Raw genomic sequence first — 2,527 nt, 5'->3', positions numbered from 1 at the left:
GGATGAACCGGGCCTTCAACTCCGCCCATGAGCCGATAGAATTGGGGGGCAACCCCTTCAACCAAGTACGAGCTGTTCCATCCAACATCATTGTGAAATACTTAGCCATTGTTGCGTCGCTGACCTCCAACAACTCCATAGCCATCTCATAACTCTCAATCCAAGCCCCAGGCTGCAAGTTGGCCGTGTAATTAGGCACTTTACGAGGCCCCTTGAAGTCTTTTGGCAAACGCTCATTACGTATGGCCGGCACCAGGCAAGGGACACCTCCGGTTTTTGTGGCCACTCCTGTCTCAACCGAGATTGCTGGATAAGCCGGAAAAGTCTGATGAGCCGCCTGCTCTGCTGCCAGTTGAACCGCTCGCTCCGCCTCTTGTCGGATCCTCTCCTGATCTGCCAAGTTAAGGGCTCTAGCCTGCACCGGCTCATACCTATGTGGCTGGTTGCGGCATTGAGCATTGCTTGACATGTCAGTTGAATCCATATGCCTACTGTAGCTCGGGCTCCGGCTTGGGCGAGGAGTTGAATGGATCCTGTCTCGACTGTAGGAGTACGCGTCCTACTGTGCCAGAGCTGTTCGAAGAATTCTCTCACCCTTCGTGTTTCGACCGCCGCCAGTGAGTCACCCTCCATCGGGAAAGCCGCCAAACGAGCTGACGCTGCAATGAGGTTTTCCAAGGGATTGGAGAAGTGACCCGGCGGTGTTGGTACGTAATGAGGTGGAGCGGTAACTACACGAGGTGGTTCCATGGCGCGTGGTTGGACCGGCGCGCCGGGTGTCGTGATCCGGTTTACCTCTGGCGGGTTGCTTCCCCCAGCTCCGGGTGTATGAAAAAGGTTCCTAGGATCGAGCGTCAGAGGTAAACATGACTGAGTTTTCTGATGCCTTCTTCTGATGACCTCGTTTGACGCGTTCAGATCCACCAAGAGCCGGAAGGTCTCCGCTTGAAGCTGTTAAGCACGAACGTCCAAAGCCGCCCGCTCCGCTACCATCCTGATTTCTTCTGCTGCCAGATTTTCTTTAGCCTGTACCATCTCTTCACGTACGCGCGCCACCTCTGCGTCATGTTGGGCTTTATCTGCCGGCTCTACCACGGTAGTCAACAGAGTCGTCAATTTATCCATGAGGTCCATTAGAATCTGAGCCGGGGGGCGCACGGGGTCTCCTGACCCGGCTACGGCAGACCTGGTAGCTGTTGCTGCTGCCGCTGTGGAGTTATGCCCGGGCTGTGTTCCTGCCATGAAGACTCCGGCCCAATTTGGCGGCTCAAGGGGGTCCGGAATATTGATGCCATCGGAACAACCCCCGAGCATGCCATCCTGCAGCTGGTACAAAGAGTCTGTCTCGCCCGTTGATGATGCAGTGTCAGAACAGACGACCGTCTCACGGCCCTCCACTGATCCTTCAGAGTATCCACCACCGTGGACGCAGCCTACAAAGGCATGCTTCACGAAAGATTGAACACGGGCAGTCCTCGCGCGCTGAGCTGTTTCGACGAGGTTGGTGTGGACGTCCGGCTCAGGGCCTAACTCGCCGATCCGGCCAATGAAGACGTGAATTCCGTCGAAGGGGACCCAGTACCCATACTCGATTGAGCCGGCCTCGGGGCCCCAGCCTTCGTCATCGATGTAGAGCTTGCCGTGATGACTCTTGGTCATCCGGCCTACAGCGTACCCCTTGAGCCCTTCGAAGTTGCCTTTCAAGAACTCAAATTCACCATGCGCTGGCCCCATGATGGGCGCCAAATGTCGTGGAATTGTCAGGGCAGATGTCCTAGCAAAAGGACTTAGTCGTAGGGCCATCGCAACTAGGAAGCTTAAAGGGGTTAATCGGGACAAAGGACACGAGAGGTTTTATACTAGTTCGTCCCCTTACAATGAAGGTAAAAGCCTACGTCTAGTTGTGTTGGTATTGCTGGGGTTTCGATCACCAAGAGGCTTAACTCGCCATCTTGGTTATCGATCTCTTGTTTCCTGCCCTAAGCCGCCACCAAGTCGTCCCCTTATATACACGGGTTGACGCCTGGTGGCTTACAGAGTCCCGCCCGGCTCATAATCGTGCCCGGCTCGGTGACTTCCTTTACATGCCTTTCTTTACAAGTCTTTCCTTACATACGTCAGTTTACAATATTGGGCCTTAAGATGCCTCTAGGCCCTTGGGCCTTCTATAAGATTTAATAAACTATTGTCTTGAATGTTTACTGAGCTTTCTTTGTAACCTGCCACTGGGCTGACCCGGCCCCTCCTGGGCGGGTCATAACTGATAGCTATATCCCCAACACCGTGGCTAATGATGGTGGTGACAAATTGGTTCCATTGGCGTTTGCTTTGGTGTCGGCGGAGAACAATGACAACTGGGAGTGGTTTCTTAATCTAGTGAGGACCAAGGTAATTGGACCTGAAAGAGAGGTTTGCATCATCTCGTACCGCCACCCAGGGATACTCAATGCAGTGGAGATTGACATTCCAAGACATCCTCGCGTGCACCATAGGTGGTGCATGAGGCATTTTGTTTCCAACTTTTACC

Source organism: Triticum dicoccoides, unplaced genomic scaffold (assembly GCF_002162155.2).
Source record: "Triticum dicoccoides isolate Atlit2015 ecotype Zavitan unplaced genomic scaffold, WEW_v2.0 scaffold64680, whole genome shotgun sequence".
Lineage (NCBI taxonomy): Eukaryota > Viridiplantae > Streptophyta > Magnoliopsida > Poales > Poaceae > Triticum > Triticum dicoccoides.
The sequence above is the reverse complement of the archived record's forward strand: the minus strand, read 5'-3'. Positions refer to the sequence as shown.